Source organism: Musa acuminata, chromosome BXJ2-6 (assembly GCF_036884655.1).
Source record: "Musa acuminata AAA Group cultivar baxijiao chromosome BXJ2-6, Cavendish_Baxijiao_AAA, whole genome shotgun sequence".
NCBI classification, from domain to species: Eukaryota; Viridiplantae; Streptophyta; class Magnoliopsida; order Zingiberales; family Musaceae; genus Musa; species Musa acuminata.
The window spans coordinates 29880393-29904730 of NC_088343.1; the positions used below are offsets into that span (position 1 = coordinate 29880393).

At 34.5% G+C, this 24338-nt stretch overlaps 1 pseudogene; it reads left to right on the forward strand.

The window, feature by feature from the left end:
- Positions 1-10905: 10905 nt before the first annotated feature.
- On the forward strand, positions 10906-15074 carry LOC135613921 (uncharacterized; annotated as a pseudogene).
- Positions 15075-24338: the final 9264 nt, after the last annotated feature.

The window sequence follows — 24338 nt, forward strand, 5'->3', positions numbered from 1 at the left end:
TTTATAAAGTTCATGAAACAAAAAGTAAAGAATAAAAAGAACGCAAATACTTGCTATGAATGCAAGAAGAGAGAAGAACTTTGGGATGAATCAAGCTGCTCCGAAGATGAGGAGAAAATCAACAAAGGCAAAGTGGCAAACTACGCTTTAACGACTTTCTACAACGAGGTAAACAACTCAAACGAAACTCCCTTGGTTTACTTTGAAATTACTTGATGTTCTTCATGAGTTATTTTTAATTTAGTTTAAAAAATTATATAAATTTATTTTTGAAAATTTCATGTTTAATAATGTAATGAAAATGCAAAAATTGGGATCATGCTAGTAATTTTGAAAATGAAAATAAAAATTATATATTTTATGTTAAAGGAATAAAATGTTAGATTTAAATCTAATAATAATCCTATGTATGTTTTTCAAAAAGAAATAATGTGTATTTCTGATTTTGATTGAAATCAGATGTTTTAATGATGTAATAATATAATAAAATATTAAATATAAATCTAATGCTTGTACACTTAACATGATTAATCATATTGTTTCTTAATTTTAATTAAAGATGCTCTATGATTAATAAAATCAAGTTTCATTTGAAGTAATGATATGATATCATGCTCAATAAGTTTATGTTTCGAATTTATGCATGATGATTCTTGAGATTTATGGATTATCAATTTTTATGATAATGAACGTGGCATTTTCAGTTTTAAACTATGATGTATGTTTTCATATGAAAAACTTGATCATGTTTATATGAAATCAATCACTTAAAATGAAACACATAAAAAAGAAAATATATTATCATTGGAATTAAAATGATGAATCAAATCTCTTATTTAAAGAAGCCTTATGTTTAATGTGTTATACTTTTTTGGTCTTGATGGTTTTTATGACGAAATCTACTTTTCGATCTGAAACGATGATGCATGCTTTAACTTGGCATAAAAACTTGGGCATGCTTGTGTGAAATAAATCAAATAAAAAAAGGGGAAGGAAAACATTTTTCTTAAAGAATTTCTCAATTTCTACTTTATTGATCTTTCAAAAAAAGGATATCAATGAATGTATGTTTGTTATTTTTTTTGAATCTCTTGAAAATGATTTTGAGTTGACGATTTGAATTTGAATGAGCTTTATCTTGATTTTTCGAGATTTATAACTTGAGATTTCTTATGCATGAATCAAGATATTATATCATTTGATCTGTTATGTTTCTTTTTACTATTTATAAAAAAAAGAGATTTATTAAAATAAATTATGTCTTATGACATTTATGAAAAATTGAGACATTATGCATGAATCGAGTTCTCGTGAGAATCTATTTATGTTGTCTTCATTGAATTTTCTTGAAAAGATGTTAATAATTTTGACGATCTAAATTTGAATAAGTTTTATCAAAATCATTATCTTGATTTATTGGAATTACTTGAGATATTTCTTTTTAATCAAGATCTCTTTTTTGTACTCCTACAATTTTTCTTGGTATTTTACTAAAGAAGAGATTTTCTATGTGAATCATAATATTTTATATGCATGAATTAAGGTCTTGTTCTCCTACAAGATTAAATGAATTTTATCTATATCATGATCTCCTAAGAGTTCTTTTTGTTAATTATTTAAGATGAGATTTGTTAAAATGGATCGTGGTTTCTCTTGATTTCTCAAATTTTAGACTTGATCTTTCATTTTTTATGATTGAAATAATGATTGAAACATTGATGATATGAATGCATGAAGTACTCATGATATTGTTTTGATGCTCTAAAATGATATAAATTTGCTAGCTTATGAGTATTATGTATGATATGATGATTGATTTATTTTTAGTATCATGCATAGAGTAAGGATGATATGTAAAGTTTTAAAATTGTGCATGTTGTAAATTGAAACTATAATGATGCACAAACATATTGAAATAATGATTAAAACATTAATATAATTATGAATGATGATTTGATATTATGCATGCAATACTTCATCTTCTGATAATGATGCATGCAATGATGAAATATTTATGATGAAAAATTGTTTTGACATTCATAACTTGATTTTTTTTCTTTGATCATTCATCTTTTGTCATAATTTAAAAATTATTGTAAAGGGAAAAAGAGATACAAAATTATATTCTTCCCTTCTTTTTTGATAATGACAAAGGGGGGAGATAGCTAGCTTGCTAACTAGCTTGCACAAGTCAAGAAAATGCAAAAACTTGGTTGCTTGCTTGCACATCTAAAGAGAAGATGCAAACATACTTCATGTAGCTTGCTTCATGTAAAACATTATATTTTGCTAGCTTGTTATCTTGTATTATTTTTCAAAAACTTACTAGCCTTCATACTTCAAAGAGAAGTAACACTTGCCAAATTGCTAGCTTGGTTGTTGTAAAATAATGTAAAATTTTGCTAGCTTGCACTTTGCAAAGGAAGCAAAAATGGCATTTCTCAAAAGAGAAAGAGCTTGCTATCTTGAACATCACTATCTTGCCAATCTCAAGAAGCAAAACTTGCAATTTGCACATTGTAATAGGAAGCAAGAATCGCTAGCTTACACACTTCAACAAGAAAGCTATCTTGTATTTGCTTTCGAAATTTTTGCTAGCTTGTATGTTATAAATTTGCTATTTTACTACCTTGTATATCTAAAACTTGATAGCTTGCATGATGTAATACCTGCTAAATTTTCTAGCTTACAAATTGCATGATGATAAAACTTGATATTATGTTTTTCATGCAATGATTTGAACTTATATCTCAAACACTTGATAGTTGAAACTTCTCCTTTTTGTTGATGACAAAGGGGGAGAAGTATGATCATGTTATGCATGATGACGTATTGTAAATATTCATGCTGAAATTTGCAACGACTTGAATTCAGCTTAAATTCAAGGTTCTATCAATATAGCATATTGATAGGGGGAGTTTGTTTAAACTCCGGGAGTTAAGGTTAACTCTATCATCAATTGGTTGTCATCATCAAAAAGGGGGAGATTGTTAAATCTCGAATTTTGATGATGAAACCAATTGATAGTATTTATGATTTGATCTGTATTTTGAGTGACGTAGGATGCTTTGATCAAGGTGAGACAATTAAAGCAGGAAGAATCATGTTGGGCCAGAGAGGAGTGTGTACTTGTAAAGATTGTCTCCTAAACCTATGAAAATGAGAAGAGGGTTATAAGAAGGAGGTTAATCTTCGCCTAGTAAAGGAAGATCGATAGTAGATGTCGGTGGCCTTAACGAAAGAGGAATCGGTGGAGTAGATATAGGTCACACGACCGAACCATTATAAAATTCTAGTTTGCTTTACTTTTGTGCAACTTACCTTACTGCAAACCTCCTTACTTGCTTATTGCTTTCAACATGTTTACGAATACGCTTTCAAGTTGAGCATGTTTCCGAAATCGGTTTTATCGTATGAAATGAAAGAAATTTTCAGAACTGTGATTTTTACCACTGTACTAATTCACCCCCTACCCCCCCTCTTAATGCTGACTCATTCCTAATATTGATTTGGTATAAATGAAAAAGGCATGCTTATATGAAATAATGTAAGTATCATGCTTGATGATTTTATATTTAATTATGCATGATGATTTGAAGAAATGATGATTTGATCTTGATAATTTCCATGATGAGATTTGCTCTTTCGATTTTAAACTATAATGTATGGTTTTCATACAAAAAAAAAAACTTGAGCATGCTTATATGAAATCAATTACTTAAAATGAAACACATAAAAAGGAAAATATATTATCATTGGAATGATGAATCAAATCTCTTGTTTGAAGAAGCCTTATGTTTAATGTGTTATACTTTTTTGATCTTGATGGTTTTTATGACAAAATTTATTCTTTGATCCTAAACGTTGATGCATATTTTTATTTGTCATTAAAAAACAAAGGTATGAAACAAACAACTTAAAATAAAACACATAAAAAGGGAATACATTTTCCATCTCTATCTTATTGATTTTTCAACAAAAGATTAATGAATCCATGTATATTATGCTTTTGTGAATATCTTTGACTATGAAAATGATTTGATGAATTTGACTGAGTTTTATCGAAATCACAATTTCTCAAGACTTATAACATGAAATCTTTTATGAATCAAGATGGCTTATTTGATCTCTTATGCTTCTTCTTGTCATTTACTAAAGAGGAGAATTTTGTAGATGAATCATGAATTTTTTAGAATTATAACTTTCTTTTAATTGAGACATTATGTATGAATCATGTTCTTATGTGAATCTATCTACGTTGCCTTCATTGAATTTTCCGAAAAGTGATATTGATGATGATTTTGGATCTATTTTCATATGACTAATGAGATGATATATCCAATTAAATCATTTATCGTATTTACAACTTGTGATATATTCAACATGAAACAACTTTCTTGATGTACGTATGATTCACTCTTTTAAAAGAATATTTATTAAATCGTGATAAGATGAGATTCTATTTATATGAATCAAGATTTTTCATGATCTCCTAAGAATTCTTTTCATTATTTATTTAAGAGGAGATTTGTTAAAATGAATCATGGTTTCTCTTGATTTCTCAGAATTATAACTTGAGAATTCTTTTTATAAATCAAGATTGTTTACTATGATTCTTTCTTTTCGCTATTTGAGTTATCAAAAAAGAATCACAATATGTCTCTTGATATTCACAATTTCTCTTCATGATTTGTATATCTCATCACCAAATTTTTCTTGTTATCCTTCATGTGATGATATGAAATCATCCAATTCTCATGATATTATGATGCATACAAATGAGAAGTTATGATCATGCATGATAGGATGTAATGTAATTTGATATTTTGATACCATCATGATTTAAATTATTTATGATTTAGAATGATGCATGCAATATTATGATTTATTGCTAAAATGATGTATCATGCTTGAGTATCATGTATGATATGCCCATAGTGATGATTTATTTTTAGTGTCATGCATGAAAAATGAAATGTAAAGTTTTGAAATTGTGCATGTTTTAATGATGCACAAACATATTGAATTAAGAATAAATCCTTACCTTTGTCATGATTTGGAAATTGATGTAAAGGGAAAAGAATTACAACATTGTATTCTTTCCTTCTTTTTGACAATGACAAAGGAGGAGAAAAATTGCTAGCTCAAACATTGCAATGGAAGCAAAAATTTGATAGCTTGCAAATTGTATGGAGAAAGAAGTGCTATCTTGCTTATCTCAAAAAGTAAAACATGCTAACTTGCACATCTACAAAATTTACAAACTTGCATATTTCAAGAAGCAAGAGTTGCTTTCTTGAACATCTCAAAATTGCTAGCTTGTATGTTCTAAAATGTTATAAAATTCACTAGCTTGCATGATGATAAAACTGGAGATTATGTTTATTATACAATGATTTGAACTTGTATGTCCAATCACTTGATAGTTGTACTTCTCTTTTTTGTTGATGACAAAGGGGAAGAAGTATTATGATGTTATGCATAAGTTGTATGATTTTTTGCTTAGATTTTTGAATTCAAGAGTTCTATCAATATTGCATATTAATAGGGGGAGTTAAGATTAACTCCGTCATCAATTGGTTGTCATCATCAAAAGGGGGAGATTGTTGAATCTCGGATTTTGATTATGAAACCAATTGATAGTGTTTATCTGATTTATGTTTTGAGTGATGCAAGAAGCTTCGATCAGGGAGAGACAATTGAAGCAGGAAGAATCATGTTGGGCCGAAGTGGAACATGTTAGAAGATTGGACGTCGAGCTGGAGGATCGGTCAACATGTCGGCAGAAGACTTCAGGCTGAGAATTTGAGCATCGGGCTAAGAAGAGCAAAAATTATTCCAAGGAAATTGGAGTTACAGCTGACCAATTGGGCAATAGGCCGCAAGAGAGGACGATGCACTGAAGAATCGGATGAAGCGTCGAACCAATGACATGACCGGACAACATTTGATGAGCTTTGTAATAATTGTCTAGATCGAAGTAGGTTTTAGGTCTAATTGAGTCAATTTTAGGGTGAAAAAATATCAACTTAATTAGGGGCCAATTGGGCCAAAATTAAAGTGATTTGGGTTCATTGGAAGGCACATTCAATGACCCAAATGTTAGGCCAAGCGGTGGCACCACCAGAATTGGCGGCAGAATCACTTGTGAGTTGGAAAACTAAAAAAACTCGGTCTTTGAGGCTGTCAAGCAGTGGTACCGCCCAGTGATAGTGTGTCAAGCAGTGGTACCGCTAAACTAGGCTATGGTACCGCCTAATGTTAGGCTGCAAGCAAAGGTACCGCCCGTACCTTGAAATCTCAGGGATTTAAATTTTGGGCTCCAAATTTGAATCCATTTGGGGCCTATAAATACCCCACTCTTTCTTGCTTAGGATAGCAAGAATTGGGTAGAAAGGGGGAAATAATCTTTGGTGAAAAAGAGTTAAAAATACTTGAAAAGTGTTGAGTGTTCCCCTCCACCTCTTAGAGTTTAGAGTTTATTTTAAGAGATGTGTGAAACTTATAAAGGTTCTCTCTTGAGCCTGTCAAAAGGAGAATAGAGTTATAAAGAGGTAGTTGGTCTTTATCTATTGAAGGAAGACCGATAGTGGATGTCGGTGGCCTCGACGGAGGAGGAATCGACGTAGATATAGGTCACGATGATTGAACCACTATAAAATCTGGTTTGCATTTATTTTGAGCAAATTACTTTCATAGCAAACTTTCTCCTTACTTCGCTTTCAAAGTTAAGCATTTCTGAAATGGGTTTAATCGAAATGAAAGATTTTCGAAATCGACGATTTTACTGCTACACTAATTTACACCCCTCCCCTTCTTAGTGCTGACTCATTCCTAACAAAATAAACATAGAAAAATAAATAAGATATCTTTATTCACATAAACTAGAAAATATCTAAAGAGAAAGTTCATGATTCAATTGAAAAAAACTCATTTAGATTCAAATCATCAAATCATCAAAATCCTTTTCATAGTCCAAGAGATTCATACAACTAGATTCATCAATCTCCTTTTTGAAAACTCAATAAGATAGGGATTGAGAAATTCTTAAGAAAAATATTTTCTCCTTTTTTGTTTGATTTATTTCATATAAGAATGCCCAAGTCTTTTGTACCAAATCAAAGCATGCATCATCGTTTAAGATCAAAAACAAATTTCATCATCAAAATCATCATGACCAAAAATATAATGCATTAAATATAAGGCTTATTTAAACAAGAGATTTGATTTATCATTTTAATTCCAATGATAATTCATTTTCTTTTTTATGTGTTTCATTTTGTGTGATTGATTTCATATAAATATAAGTATGCTCAAGTTTTTCATAAGAAAACCATCCATCTTGTTTAAAACCAAAAAAGCAACTTTCATTATGACAAAGATCAATAAATCATAAATCACAAAAATCATCCTGTAAAATTTTGAAATATAAACACATTAAGCATGATTTCATTGAACATAAGGCATCTTCATTCAAAATCATTTTGTTTATAATGCATTTTTCTTTTTAAATGAATCAAACCTTTCATACTTAGTGCTAGGAGTTAACATGTAATTATCATGCTCAAATTTTAATTATTATTATTTCAAAATCACTAGAAAGAGAAGCATGATATATTTTTTTATAATTTTTTTATTTTTTTACTAACTAATTTAAAAATAACTCATGAAAAAGCATTAAGTAATTTCAAAATAAAATATAGGAGTTTTCTTTGAGTTGTTTACCTCATTGTCAAGAGTCATCAAAGCGAAGTTCATCATTTCGTCTTCATCGGTTTGCTCCTCATCTTCGGATGTACTGGATTCATCTTTTGACAACTTCTTCTTCAGTTTTATATAGTCATCTTTGGAGTGACCCAGCTTCTTGCATTCATAGCAAGCAATTGTGTTCTTTTTAGGTTTATTTTTATTCTTTGATTCTTGTTTCATGAACTTTTTAAGCTTTATTGTTAAGAGTTCAAAGTCTCACTTGAGCTTTTGCTCGAGTGGACTTTTTGTGTTCTCAATGTCAAATTCGTCCTATTCTGTGGAAGGTTGTTCTCATATTTATCAAGTTCATCATGTGTCTTGCACGTCATTTCATAGGTCATTAATGACCTAATAAATTCTTCAAGAGCAAGGTTGTTTAGATCATTTACTTCTTGTATTGTCGTTACTTTCGAATTCCAGTTATTAGGAAGAGAATGTAAAACTTTATTCACAAGTTCAAGATTTGAAAAATATTTGCCAAGAGCTTTCAACTATTGATGACATCCATAAAACGGGTATACTTGTCAACAATAGTTTCACTTGGCTTCATATGAAACAATTTAAAATCATGCATCAAAAGATTAATTTTTTAATCTTTAACTCTACTAGTGCCTTCATGTATAATTTCAAGAGTGTGTCAAATATCATATGTAGTTTTACAAGTTGAAATACGATTAAACTTATTTTTATTCAAAGCGCAAAATAAAATATTTATAGCTTTTGCATTTAAAGAAAATAATTTTTTTTTCAAAGTCATTCCATTCATTCATAGGTTTAGAGGAGGTTTGAAAGCCATGTTCGATGATATTCCATAAATCAAAGTTCAAAGAAACTAAGAAAACTCTCATCCAAGTTTTTCAATATGTATAGTCCATCCCATTCTTGAAATCTGATAAAAGTCATTTCTCTTAGGTGTTAAATCAAATGAGAAAAACATGGCTCTGATACTAACTATTAGGATCAAGAATTGCACAAAGAGGGGGGGGGGGGGGGGGTGTATGAATTAGTGCAACAGATAAAAATGATGTCGGTTCAAAAAATCATCGTTTCGATAAAAATCGATATCGAAAATTCTTAACTTTGAAAACATATGGAAGTGTAGTGTAGGTAAGAATTCAGTTTGCAATAAAGGTAAATAGCAAGAAGTAAATGCAAACCAAATTTTTATAGTGGTTCGGTTATCGTGACTTACACCCACTCTCGATTCCTCTTTTATCGAGACCACCGACATCCACTAGCGGCCATCCTTCAATAGGCGAAGACCAACCATAATATGAACAAGCAAGTTGATTATAATTTTACCAAAGACCTTTTAACTATTCATGGAGGACCAATGACACGAGCTAAAGTTAAAAGGATGAAAGAAGCCTTAACTTGTTTATTTGAAAGCATTTTAGAAGGAGCAAGTTGGTCAAAACTTGGTCAATGTTCTATAAATACAAGAAGAGCCTTAAATAGTAACCTGATTCAAATAAGTTCACATCGTGAAGAGAAAGTCCAGCCTTAAGAGAAAGATGAATTTTTAGCCCATTTTTAAGAATAATGGTCATTCAGCCATATTTGACCATATTAGGAATTATGGACTTATTCATGAATAATCATTCAAATCAATTCAAGATAGATTCATGAGTAATCTACATTCATGTATTAGGAATATGAATGATATTTAACGTATTTAATGGATTCATTCCCTTTGTACTTGGCCTTTATACTATATAAATAAGGCTGACTCCCTTTATATATGATAGATTCAGAAGTGTATTCAACTTTCAACACCGATGAGTATTTTATTTTTAAGTTCTTGCATTAACTTTGGAACTTATCAAGCTTTTCTACTTGTAGCATTCAAAACCTAAAAAACCTTGTTTTTCCTTTCAACTTATCATGCTTCTTAGTTTGTGGCGTTTTAAGGGAATCAATGTGTTGTTCTAATTACTTCATCAAATTTTCATTGATAAAGTGATTAGAATAGTTTCCCTAACAGGGGGTATGGTTGCTAAGTTGATGATTTCCATCATTTGGTATCAGAGCTCGACTCAAGTTTGAGGTTTGCGTATCCATGTATTTGCTATCTTTTTTATATTTTTCTTTTCTCTTCTTCTTCTTCTTCTTTTTCGACAATATCTATAATTATTGTTCTTCCTTCATCTTCATTGTTGTGCTTCTTGTGTTATTACTATTCTTCTTTGTAATTCTGCACTTTATAGTATAAAAAAAAAAGATGATAAAAAAGTCAAAAAAAAAGAGAGAAAATCAAAGGTCAAAAACAAAGAGGGAAAATCAAAGGTAAAAAACAAGAGATCACAATTAAAAAAAATTATGGATTCAAGGAATTCTTGCAAATTACAGAATTCTATCTTTGTTCATTTGAATTTCTATTTTGGTTTGGAAATCTTTCTTCATTCCAAAAAAAATTTCTTTGTTCAATTGATATTTGAATTCTAATCTTTACTTATAATTAAAGTGCATTACACATACCTTTAAACTGGCCTACCTTTTGTTTGCTTTTAAACCTGTCTAATTTTACTATTTTTGAATTACGATAATCTGAAATATTTGTTTAGGTACCTTAGTTAATTTAAGAACTCAAATAACAAAACAAGAGAGGTAAAAGGCAAGAGTGGTGAGATCATTATCGAGAAAAGTCAAAAATTTTGTGAAACACGAGTGGAGTGAATCAAATCTAGAGTGAAACACGTGAGGGAGTGTTGATGAGGTTGTTCTAACTTTATTTTTTAAATTGTATACATGTCTAAAGATAAAGAAGCAAGTTCTTTATCAAATGATCTTTTAGTTCAAGCAATGTAGCAACAATTTTAACATATGTTCATAGTGATATGAGATGTAAGAGATCATCTAGAAAGACATGATGATGCAGTTAATAGATTGCAAGGTGAATCACGGTGTGGGAGACAACCAACCTTTATCAATGATGAATATGATGGTGGCGATGACGTGGATGATGACCAAGTTACTCTAATTGGTCAAGATGTTAATCTTAGGAGACAAACTAGGAGAGAATGTTTTGATAGTGTTGATAGAAACATAGGCAGCATCAAAATGAAAATTCCTTATTTTCAAGGGAAGAATAATCCAGATGCCTATCTGGAGTGGGAATGAAAAGTGGAGATGATCTTTGAATGTCACAACTACTCCAAAGAGAAAAAGGTAAAATTAGCCGCTGTTGAATTTTTTGATCATGATATTGTTTGGTGGGTTCAATTGTGTAAACATAGGCGTAGAAATAGTGAAAGGACCATGGAGACTTGATTGGAGATGAAACAAATCATGAGGAGGAGATTTGTCCCTGGCTATTACTATAGGGATTTGCATCAATAGTTGCCAACCTTGACACAAGGTTCCATGAGTGTTGATGAGTATCACAAGGAGATGGAGATAGCCATGATAAGGGCTAATGTGGATGAAGACCATGAGGCCACTATGGCTCGATTCCTGAGTAGATTAAATCAGAACATTGCTGATCTTGTAGAGTTGCAACATTATATGGAGATTGAGGATATGGTGAATGTGCCCATGAAGATTAAGAGGCAACTCAAAAGAAAAGGCCCAAGGTATGATTCAAAACCTTATTCGGGTTCTTCTTCTTCTTGGAAATCGAATTGGAGTAAAAAGGATAATAAACCCATTGTTAAGCCTAAAATTGATGAAACTAAAGACAGAAATGAATCAGGCAGTAAGGATAAAGGTGATAATCTACCTAATCAAACTAGAGGTATTAAGTGTTTTAAGTGGCACATGAATGTCCTAATAAAAGAGTTATGATCATGAGGGATGAAATTGTGGAATCTGAAAATGAGAGAGAGGATGATGATGATGACATTCTAGAGGATGCTAGTGGTGTAGAGTATGCAAAAGGTGAAAATCTAATTGTTCTATGCACACTTAGTTTACAAAATAAAAATGATGACCATGATGAACAACGTGAAAATCTGTTTCATACTCATTGTTTGATTGCTAACAAGTTGTTTAATGTGATTGTTGATAGTGAAAGTTGTACAAATGTGGCAAGCACCTTGCTCATGGAGAAACTAAAAATAGCTACTATGAAGCATCCAAAACCTTAAAAGTTACAATGGGTGAATGATAGTGGTACAGTAAAAGTAAATCGGCAAGTATTAGTTTCTTTTTCAATTGATAGATATAAGGATGAAGTTTGGTGTAATGTGGTACCTATGTATGTTGGTCATATGTTGTTGGGAAGACCTTGGTAATATGATCGAAGGGTAATATATGATGGGTTCAAGAACCGTTATTCTTTGATCATGGATGGATAGAAATATCATCTTGGACCTTTGCCTCCAAAGATAATTTTTGAAGACCAAATGCGCATAAAACAATAATATAAGGAGCTTGAGTCTTCATTAACTAAAACTTTGGGAAGGGAACAAGAAAGAGATAAAAAAGAAAATAATGAGTTGAGTAGTAAAAATGAGAGTATTGGGAAATACAAGGGGAGAGAAAATAAGGAAAGCTTGAGTGAAAGAAAAATGAGTGTTTATGCCAAAATGAGTGATATGAAGAAAGTCTTAACCATGAGGTAGCCCTTACTTGTACTTATGTACAAGGATGTTTTGATTGCTTCTAACAAAATTGACAAGAGTTTGCCTAGTGTTATTTTGATCTTTTGTAGAAAATTGAGGATCTCTTTCCCGAAGAAGTTCCTAATGGTTTGCCACCAATTAGAGAAATTGAGCATCAAATTGATTTCATTCCAAGTGCAAGCATATCAAATGAGCCAACATTTAGATACAATCCCGAAGAGACCAAGGAAATCCAAAAGCAAGTAAGTGAGCTTATGAAAAAGGGGTATGTGCGAGAAAGCATGAGTCCATGTGCAGTTCCTATTCTATTGGTGCCTAAAAATGATCTTGGAGAATGTGTATTGATTGCCAAGCCATCAACAAAATTATGGTAAAGTATAGATATCATGTTCCTAAGCTAGATGATATGTTGGATGAATTGCATGGTTTTTGTGTGTTTTCAAAAATTGATTTAAAATCTGGATATCATCAAATAAGAATGCATGAGGGTGATGAATGGAAAACCGCTTTCAAAACTAAACATGGTTTATATGAATAGTTGGTTATGCTTTTTGGTCTAACTAACGCACCTAGTACTTTAATGAGATTGATGAATCATATTTTACGTGCTTACATTGGAAAGTTTGTAGTGGTTTACTTTGATGATATACTTGTGTATAGCAAAAGTTTAGATGAGCATGTAACACATTTAAAAGTTATTTTTGATGTGTTTAGAAAAGAAAAGTTATATGCTAATATAAAGAAATGCACTTTTTACACTAATAAAATTACTTTTCTTGGATATGTTGTTAATGATAAAGGAATACATATTGATCAAGAAAAAGTGAAAGTAATTAGGGAGTGGCCAAAACCTACTAGTGTTAGTGATGTTAGAAGTTTTCATGGTCTTGCTAGCTTTTATAGATGATTCATTAAGGATTTTTCTACAATTACTGCACCATTAACTGAATGCATCAAAAAGAATATGGGATTTAGATGGGGTGAAAAATAAGATGATGTTTTTAACTTGCTTAAAGATAAACTTAGTTCAGCTCCTATGCTTGTTTTATCGAACTTTGCTAAAACTTTTAAGATTGAGTGTGATGCGAGTGGAATAGGAATTGGAGTCTTAATGCAAGAAGGCAGACCCATTGCGTTCTTTAGTGAGAAGCTAAGTGGCGTAAGTCTTAACTACCTGACATATGACAAGGAGTTTTACGCTTTAGTAAAAGTGTTAGAGACATGGCAGCACTATCTTTGGTATAAAGAATTCATTATACACACCGATCATGAGTCCTTGAAATATCTCAAAGGATAAGGAAAGCTAAACCGTAGGCATGCAAAATAGGTGGAGTTTATTGAATCATTTCCATACATCATCAAGTATAAACAAGATAAGGAAAATGTGGTTGCCGATGCTCTTTCTAGAAGGTATGCTCTAATTTCTCAACTTGATGCAAAAGGGTTTTGAGTACATTAAAAATTTATACAATTCTGATCATGATTTTGCTAATGTTTATGAGGCATGTGAGAAATGGGGTTTTGACAAGTTCTTCAGGCATGATGGTTTTCTTTTCAAAGAAAATAAGTTATGTTCCTCAATATTCAATGAGAGAATTACTTATGAGAGAGACACATAGTGGAGGTTTAATGGAGCATTTTGGGGTTAGAAAAACTTTAAATGTGTTAAATGATTATTTCTTTTGGCCACACATGAAAAGAGATGTTGAGAGATTGTGTGAGAAATGCATTACTTGCAAATAAGCTAAATCTAAAGTAATGCCTCATGGATTGTATCCTCTTCCTATAACTAGTAAGCCTTGGGTTGATATATCTATGGACTTTGTCTTAGATTTACCTAGGTCAAAAGGAGGGAGAGATTCTATTTTTGTTGTTGTTGATAGGTTTAGTAAGATAGCACATTTCATTCCTAGCCACAAAATAGATGATGCAACACATGTTGTGGGGCTGTTCTTCAAAGAAATTATAAGATTACATGGCTTTCCAAAGATAATTGTGAGTGATAGAGATGTGAAGTTCCTTAGCCACTTTTGGAAAACACTTTGGAGCAAGTTGGGTACAAGGTTGTTGTATTCAACCACTTGTCACCCACAAATAGATGGACAAATGGAGGTGGTAAATCAAACTTTATCAACACTTTTGAGAGCCATAATTCAAAAGAATTTGAAAAATTGGGAGGAATGTTTGCCACATGTGGAGTTTGCTTATAATAGAAGTGTGCATGCTATAACAAACCATTCCCCATTTGAAGTTATGTACGGGTTCAATCCATTAACTCTTATGGATTTGCTACCTTTACCTTTGGAAAATGCCAATTTGGATGGTAAGGAAAAAGCTGATTTTATCAAAGCATTGCATGAAAGAGTTCGGACACAAATTGAAAAGAAAACTCTATAATATGAGAAACAACACAACAAAGGCCGAAAGCAAGTAGTATTTGAACCTGGTGATTGGGTTTGGATACACTTGAGGAAGGAAATATTTCCTAACCAAAGGAAGTATAAACTAATGCCAAGAGGAGATGGTTCATTTTGAGTCTTTCAAAAAATCAATGACAATACATACAAGTTGGAACTACTAGGTGAGTATGGCAGTGTTAGTGCAACCTTCAATATTTCTAATTTATCTTTGTTTGATGTAGGTGATAAAGGTACTAATTCAAGGACGAATCCTTTCGAGGAAAAGGGGAATGATATGAATGAGCAAGTTGATTATAATTCTACCAAAGACCCTTTAACTATTCATGGAGGACCAATAACATGAGCTAAAGCTAAAAGAATGAAATAAGTCTTAACTTGTTTATTGGAAGGCATTTAGAAGGAGCAAGCTGTCACGCCCCTCAAAATTATCCATCATATTAAAATTTTCAACACAAATCCATCCAGGATCCAAACACACATTTGAGGACACTGAAAAACATTCTATCAAATTCACATCTATAAAACTTGTACAGTTTATAATCATATATCACATCACTCGTTAATTCACATTTATGGCAACCCAAGCCAACTTGACAAACATGAACAACATTTATAAATCCACAAGCTAAATAAATTATACAATCAGAACTCCAACTATTCACCGCAAGTTCATATTATCATAAATTAGACTTAACATTCTGAAATTTCAAATAAGAGAGATCCTCTAACACTTTTACACAGTATATCCATTTTGATTCATCGACAACATTTCATTACATACAAAATATGCTTATACAATAATAACATAATAACCAACAAGACTTGCCCATAATTCTGAATAGTTCTCCACTTCCTCAGCCCAATTCAAACATCTCAAAGAGTGACAAGCTGACCTGAAAGATTTTATATAACAACGGAATGACCTAAAAACAGCTCAACAAGTGACAAAGCATATTCAAAACAAAAGGAACGGTTTCAAACAAGTAAGATATCATAATGCAAGGCAGAATACAAGAATTCTCAAGGATACCATCTCATTAGATACAAAATCATGTGTCATGTCATTCAAAACCTATTCGGTTCATAACAGATGGAGCATAGAGTAATTGGAGCATATCAATAGCGTATGAAATGTTCCGGAGCATATCAACTACATATGGAATATTTCGAAGCATAACAATAGCAAATGAAATATTTCGGAGCATATCAAAGGCTTATGAAATGTTTCGGAGCATATCAATGATAAATGAAATATTTCGGAACATATCAATGGCATATGGACCATTTCGGAGCATTTCAAAGAACGAAAACGAAATAGAAGCTCAAACGTCGAATCGACATTGCATTCATTTCATTCTTATCCAAAGCATGTATAGAAACACATAACCAAAGCTTTGGATACCATATCAAACATATAGAAGGTGAAGTGGGACCATAACATAATATGGTACATCCATTTCTGAATGACCACTAAACATAAGTCTCGCATGTCTGGGAGGTCTCCCACGTCTGGGAGCTCCATCCACCCACGTCTGAGTGAAGTCATAAGGACCGGTAGAGCATCACAGGCTCTATGCATAACTCCCTTCACCATTTCTAGCAAAGGTTCACAATATCCCACAAACACCAGAGTACAAAAGGATAGTATGAACAATGAATAGCACATATCGGAAGCACACGCGGAATAATAAAACGTACATGTGTCTTTACGAGTTCAATGTCCAAAGGAATTCAATGTCCAAAGGAATGAAACTGGAATAGGCACATATCGAAAGCAAATGCGGAACAATGGGATATGCATGTGCCTATATGAGTCAATACGATATAGCATAAACGTTACACAATAGTTTTCAAGGATGCAAATAATTTTAAGGACAAGAGCATACAAGAATTCAAAGTAGTAATATAAAGCTCAATTGAATAAGAAAGCCAAAGGATATCAATTTCTAAAGGAATGAAACCAAAATATGCGAAATCGACCAAAGCTCGATTTTTGGTAGAATTCAAGAGGCACATTGAACAAATGATTCAAACTATCAATCGTGCTCCAATATACTCAATAAAGCTATCAAAAGAAATGTATATGAGTCTATATTCCGATCAAATAAGTTTTGTCCAAATCAAAGGTCAATACATGAAGTTATAATCATAACAAGGTAGAAAGGTCAGAATCTCAAAAGTTGCACAGATTCAGATCGATATGTCTAAACAAGAGATATATCAAATGCAAGGCTAGAACAACTCAAAGTTCCTCATATTCAAAGCAAATGTAGAGATAAAATTATAGTAAGGAAAGATCAAGACACTTGCAATAGGAAAGATTAGAAAGCTTGCAATAGGAATGATCGGAACACTTGCAAAAGGAAATGCAATAGGAAAGATAAGAACACTTAGCACGAGGAAGATCATAATACTTACAATAAGAAAAATTAGAACAATTACAGGAGAACGATCGGGAAACTTGCCTTTTAAAGATTTTGATCCGAAGATCCAAAGAAGGTGTCAGCCCAAATCCTTCTACTTTTCCTCTGTCCCCTCCCTGTTTCGTTTTGTGCACTGGTTTTCTTTCTTTCTTCGCAACTACATCACATGTCGAACATCGAGGCACAGTCACCTGCTCTCTCTTACTCTCATTCTTTCTTTTTCTTTCCCAAACGCAATTGCCACAGCCACCGTCGCTGCCGCTACCACAGTCGTAGCCCCTTCTACTGCACTACCTTCCTTCCTCCCTTCTCTCGTTCCTACTTTTTCTTTCCCAAACACAGCTGCCGCAGATGCAGCCGCCACCACCGCAACCGCAACCTCTTCTTCTTTCCCTTTCCTTTCTTTCTCTTTCCCAAAAGCAGCTACTGCAGCCACCACCGCTGCCGCTGCTACCACAGCCAACGTCGCAGCCGCAGTCACAGCCATAGCCGCAGCCACCACACCCGTAACCTCTTCTTCCTCCCCTGCTCGGTTTCCTCTCCTTCTCTTCCAACTGCAGCTGCCACTGCCACAGCTGCCTCCCCTTCTCCTCTTCCTCTTTCCCTGCCACAGCTGCAGTTGCCATAGCCGCAGCCGCAGCTACTTCTTTCCCTTCTCCTATTCCTTCTCCTTCCTTTCTTCTTCTTCTCTTCTTCTCCTTCCTCCCCTTCTTCTCCCCGACGAACAACACCTCCTCTCCTCTATTTCCTCCTGTAGGAAACAGAGGTGTCGCCTCTTCACCCACTTCTACTTCTTCTCTTCCTCTTCTTCTTCTTTTCTTCTTCTCCTCTTCTTCCTTTCTCCTCCCCAACGCCCCACAGCTCCTCGCTGCAGCCCTTGCCGCAGCCACCTCCTCTTTTCTTCTTCTTCTTCTTCTTCTTCTTCTTCTTCTTCTTCTTCTTCTTCTTCTTCTTCTTCTGCTTCTCTTCCTCTGCTTCTCTTCTTCTCCTCTTCTTCCCTTCTCCTCCCCGACGCCCCACACATGAACTCCTCTGTTTCCTCCTACACGAAACAGAGGTGCTGCAGCCCTAGCTGCTGCAGCTATCTCTCTTTCCTCTCCCTCTTCCCTCTCTTCTTCTTCTTCTTTTCTTCTCTTCTCCCTCTTCTTCCTCTCTTCTTTTCCCTCTACTTCCCTTCTTCTTCTCCCCACGCCCCACCGCTCCTCTCTCTGTTTCGGGAACAGAGAGTGTGGGAGGCAGTGGGATAAAACCGAAATTTTTGATTTTTTTGATTTTTTTTCTTTTTTGTAACTTAACAGTTTAGTCCTTGAAATTTCTATATTTACATATTGGTCCTCCAATTTATATATAAATCCTTATTAATAAATTTCAAAAGAGGGATGTTACACAAGCTGGTCAAAACTTGGTCAAGGTTCTATGGATACAAGAAAAGCCTAAAATAGTCAACCTAATTCAAATAAGTCCACATCATGAAGAGAAAGTCTAGCCTTGAGAGATTGATAAAATTTTAGCTCATTTTAAAGAATAAAGATCATTCAGCCATATTGGATCATATTAGGAATTATGGGATTATTCATGAATAATCATTCAAATTAATTCAAAGCAAATTCATGAGTAATCTACATTCATGCATTAGGAATATAAATGTCATTTAGTATATTTAATATATTCATTCCCTTTGTACTTAGCCTTTGTACTATATAAATAAGGCTAACTCCCTTTGTATATGATAGAATTCAGAAGTGTATTCAACTTTCAACACTGGTGAGTGTTTTGTTTCTAAGTTCTTGTATAAACTTTGGGACTTATCAAGCTTTTCTACTTGTTGCGTTCAAAACCCAAAAATCTTTGTTTTTCCTTTCAACTTATCTAGCTTCTTAGTTTGTGGTGTTTTAAAGGAATCAATATGCTATTCTAATTACTTCATCAAATTTTCATTGATAAAGTGATTAGAAGAGTTTCCCTAACTTCAATTCATTGGAGGGGGCCAATTGACATTCCATATGTATCATAGCTCTTTAGCTATCGGGGTGTATGGTTGCTAAGTTGATGATTTCCATCAAACCACCTTCTTACAACTCTATTCTCCTTTTGATAGGCTCAAGAGAGAACCTTTATACCCCCACTACCTCCTCTCTTAAACTTCATTAACACTTAGAGTTTGAGACGAGTTCTCACAAGATTACAATAGTATTTTCTTCCTTTTTTGCTCTCAATTCTTGTTTGTGATAATTAGGGATGAGAGGGATATTTATAGGCCTTAAGTAGATTCAAACTTGGAGCCAAAAGTATCTTATCCCTAGTTTTCGGGGTACTAGTGGTACCACCGCCTGTGTTGGCCAATACCACCACCTGCAGCATTGACATTAGGTGGTATCACCGCTTGGGAGACTGTTTGGGTGGTACCACCACCAAATAGTCACAAAGACTGAGTTTGGGAGGTACCATCATCCAAACTGGCGGTACCACCGCCTAACACAGTCTCGGAGACTGTGCCATCGACGGTTCCACCTATTGGGTCACTGTTTGGGTCTTTTACTTGACCCAACACAGTCCAAACTTAGACCCAATTGGACTCTAATTGAGTTAGCTCAATTCTAACCCAATTATGCCTAAAATCTATTTCGATCTAGACAATTATTATAAAGCTTGAATTAAATATTGTCCGGCATGTCATTGGTTCATTGACATGCCGGACATGCCGATTCTTTGCTTGAATTAAATGTTGTCCGGCATGTCATTGCTTCATCTGATTCTTCGACGCATCGTCCTCTCTTGCGGCCTATTGCCCAATCGGCCAGTTGACTACTGTAACTCCGATTTCCTTAGGGCAATTTCCACTCTTCTTGGCTCGATGCCCAAACCCATGGCCCGAAGTCTTCTGCCGATATATCGATCGATCCTGCGACTTGATGTCCAATCTTCTAACATGTTCCACTCCAGCCCAATATGATTCTTCCTACTTTTAATTGTCTCTCACGATCGAAGCTTCCTACGTCACTTAAAATACAGATCAGATCATAAACACATCAATTGATTTCATCATCAAAATCTGATATTCAATAGTGATTGCTCATGTGATGTATGATTACTTATACACCTACTAGATATGTATATATTTACATGTGATGTAGATATATATTAAATATGTATGTGTTTAACATGTCATATTAGGAGACCAAATCAAAATCCCCTCTCTCGATAATATTAAGTTGGTAAATGTGAGACAATTAGATTGGCCCATGTGGCCTTCCATCGTTATAGGTAGGGACCCATTCTCGATGTAGGTCGAGTTGATCGAGTCCCTCGAGGCTCACCTATATCGTAATTCACTATCTTGCTTATAACATACAAATGTCACCGGCGACCTAAGGACATGTTATACTTAGTCGAGTCCCTCAAGGGTATATCATTAAATAAGACTCATCTTATAATGATGGTGTTGACTTAACCGAACATCATGGTGTTGAATCTCGGATTTTGATGATGAAGTCAATTGTCATTTGTTATCTAATCTATATGTTGAGATAAGTGTGCAGGATTAACTACGATGAAAGTAAGATATGCAGTAGGAGTTGCACCGGAATCAAGACAATGATCACGTTGGGAGTTCGAGAGTTCGACGGAAGTTCGGACAGTCGTCGGAGGTTTTGTGGGAACAAATCCGAGAAGTCCATGAGCTTGCCAAAGAAGCTCGTCGGAACTCGCCAAGTGGATCGTCACAAGTCTAGGAGTTTGCCGGAAGTCTGCAGGAGCATCACCGAGGGTTCATCGGATGATCGATGGAAGTTCGCCGGAAGCTCGCCGGAAGAAGCGATTGACGCACCGGAGCAAGTTGCAGTAAATGTCTTAGGAAATATGGTAGTTAGCACAATGATTAAGTTGGAAATGGGAGGTGATCCCATTAACTTAATATTGGGGCAATTGGGCCCCTGAAAAACCCAAATTGGGCCGAATGGATCAACCCATTCGGACCTTGATTTCTGCCAGGCGGTTGAACCGCCCCAGCCAGGAGGTGGCACCGCCTGAGCTCGGTCTTCAAGCTCTGGAAGGAGGTGCAACCGCCTCAGTCAGGCGGTGGCACCGCTTGAGCTCTGTCTTCGAGCTCTGGCAGGAGGTGCAACCGCCCCTGACAAGAGGTGGCACCGCCTAGAGGCTTAGTCTTCGAGCTCTGCCAGGCGATGCAACCGCCTCAATCAGGAGGTGCAACCGCCAGATCTTGGAATTCTGGGAATAGACAGTTTTGAGCTCAAAATTCAAACTCGGTTAGGGCCTATAAATACCCCACCCTTTCAGCATTGAAAGAGCACCAAAAACACACCGAAATCCTGATCTTATTCTGTGATTTTTAGAGCTCAAAATTGTTGTAAAGGCCAAAAGTTCTTCTCCGTCTTTTCTTCCAAGTTCTGATCTTTAAAGAGAGGAAAGAAAATTCTATAAGGGTTGTCTCCTAAGCCCGTCAAAAGGAGTGAAACTGTAAAAGGGTGGTTAGCCTTCGCCTATTGAAGGAAGGCCTCTAGTAGACGTCGGTGACCTCGTCGGTGGAGGAAGCCAAAAGTGGATGTAGGTCAAGATTGACCGAACCACTCTAAATCTCGGTTTGCATTTACTTTGAGCATCTTATCCTTACTGCAAACCTCCTCAATAGCTTACTGCCTTCTTGACATTTACGATCGTGTTTTAAAGTTCAGTATTTTCCAAATCGGCGTTTAGACATAAATCAGTTTTATCGTACGAACATCATATTTCAGTTTGCGCTTACATTTTAACTTTCATCATAACTGCAAACTGCCTTCATAGATTTCCTTTAACTACAACTTGCTTGATTACAAGTTAAAGAGATTTACGAATCGGCTTTTCTACCGAAATCGCTTTTATCGTACGAACACCTTTTTAATCGTTGAAAGTTTTCCGCTGCACTAATTCACAACCCCCCCCCCCCCCCCCCTCCCCTCTTAGTGCTCTTGATCCTAACAATTGGTTTTAGAGCGGGGTTAACTCTCAAACGGATTAAAACCCAAGAGATATGACATACGCCGAAAACCAAGAGGGCCATTCTATTACACATCCACCCATGTTCAATGGGACGGACTACACCTATTGGAAGACCCGAATGAGGATCTTTCTTAGTTCTATGGATTTTGAACTTTAGAATCTTGTCGAAAATAGATTTTTGAAGTCTTCTCTTCCAATGATCGATTGGAATGAATTGGAGAAGAAGGCTTTCGCTCTTAATGCAAAGGCTATGAATGCCTTATTTTGTGCGCTTGATAAAAACGAGTTCAACCGTGTTTCGGTTTGTGAAACCGCATTTGATATTTGGCACACACTCGAAGTGACTCACGAAGGCACAAGTAGAGTGAAAGAGTCAAAAATCAATCTTTTGATACATTCTTTCGAACTTTTCCGGATGAAACCGAGTGAGACTATTGGCGACATGTTTACCCATTTCACGGATATCGTCAACGGTCTAAAAGGACTCGGAAAAAGTTTTTCGGATTTTGAGCTCATAAATAAGATTCTAAGATCCCTTCCTAAGAGTTGAGATCCTAAAGTCACTACTATTCAAGAGGCGAAAGATCTAAACAACTTCCCTCTTGAAGAATTAATCGGGTCATTAATGACCTACGAGATGACTTGCAAAGCTCATGAAGAGCAAGTAGACATCCTTCCAAAGAATAGGAAGGATATGGCACTTAGAACTTCAGAAGACCACTTGAGAGAAAACTCAAGTGATGAGGACTGTGACGATGACTTGGCACTTCTAGCAAGAAAATTTAAAAAATTCATTAAAAGAAACAAGTTTAAGAATGAAACAAAAAATAAATTTGAACCCAAGAAGGATCAAGTTATTTGCTATGAGTGCAAAAAGCCGGGACACTACAAGAGTGATTGTCCCCTAGTAAAAAATAGAACATTAAAGAAGAAGGCGCTCAAAGCAACGTGGGATGACTCGAGCGCGTCCGAAGAAGAGGAGTCCAACACCAAGCAAGTTGCTCATTACGCCTTAATGGCCATCGGGGAGGAGGTAACGAATTTAATAGATGTAGATTTATCATTTGACGAATTATTAAATGTCTTCCATGACTTATTTGATGAATGCAAGATTATTAGTAGAAAATACAAATTGCTAAAAAAGGAGCATGATAGTCTTACTTGTAATTTTAATAAGTTAAAAACTAAATATCATGATAGTTTAGGTTCATGCATAAAATGCCATGATCTAGAAACTCTCCAAAAGGAAAACTTGCTATTTAAAGACACCTTGAAGAAATTCGAGGTTGGTAGCAAGTCTTTGAATATGATCCTTGTAAACAAGGGTCACATTCCCAAAAGAAGTGGAATCGGATTTGTAAGAAGTCCTCACCAAAATCTAACCACCTTCATAAAAGGCCCCATCTTACATGTTCGACACCAAAGCAAATGCAACTTTTGTTGCAAACTTGGACACAAAATGCATTATTGTCCATTCAAGAAAATTAGTCCGAACAAATTAATTTGGGTTCCTAAAGGAACCATGATAAATTCTATGCAACATGATAAACAATGTAGATCTATTTTTGAGGCACCCAAAAGCAAATGGGTACCTAAAGATCATCCTTTCTTGTAGAAACCTATACCATCGCAAGCTAGGAGCAAGAGATGGTACCTTGATAGTGGATGCTCAAGGCATATGACCGGAGATCCATCTCAATTCTCTAAGCTCACTAGCATAGACAAAGGCTATGTCACCTTCGGAGACAACAACAAAGGTAAAATCATTGGCAAAGGAACCATAGGTAACAAATCCAACTTCTTTATTGAAGATGTTTTATTAGTTGATGGTTTAAAACATAACCTCTTGAGCATTAGTCAATTATGTGATAAAGGATATATTGTCATATTCGAATCTAATGCTTGCATCATTGAAAAATCACACAAAAACACGTCTATGATTGCATTAAAAAAAATAACGTATACACTATTGACATCAATGATTTGTGTAATGAAATGTGTTTTTCGGTTTTGAATGAGGATGCTTGGCTATGGCATAGAAGATTAGGTCATGCTAGCATGAAACTAATCACTCAAATATCATCTAAAGAACTTGTAAGAGGAATTCCTCATATCAAGTTCATCAAAGATAATGTATGTGATGCTTGCCAATTAGGTAAACAAATTAAGGGTAGTTTCAAATCTAAGAA